Source organism: Phaethon lepturus, unplaced genomic scaffold, assembly GCF_000687285.1.
Source record: "Phaethon lepturus isolate BGI_N335 unplaced genomic scaffold, ASM68728v1 scaffold38413, whole genome shotgun sequence".
Lineage (NCBI taxonomy): Eukaryota > Metazoa > Chordata > Aves > Phaethontiformes > Phaethontidae > Phaethon > Phaethon lepturus.
Genome location: NW_010529020.1, coordinates 5,874 through 6,078, shown reverse-complemented (window position 1 = coordinate 6,078; position 205 = coordinate 5,874).

Genomic DNA, 205 nt, shown 5'->3' with positions numbered 1-205 from the left:
CACCAGCCCTGGGAGCACTGACTCTCAGGGACACCACGGAGGGCAGGGTGACCGTGAGGAAGGGACAGTAAAACCTCACCGGTGTGCCAAAGGGAAGCAGGACCCTGGGGAGCATCCAGGCCGGGGCAGAGGGAGAAGCAGGGACAAAACAGGGGAGTCCTGGCTCCAAAGGCTCCAGGCTGGGGGGCTGTGGTCCTGGTTGTCC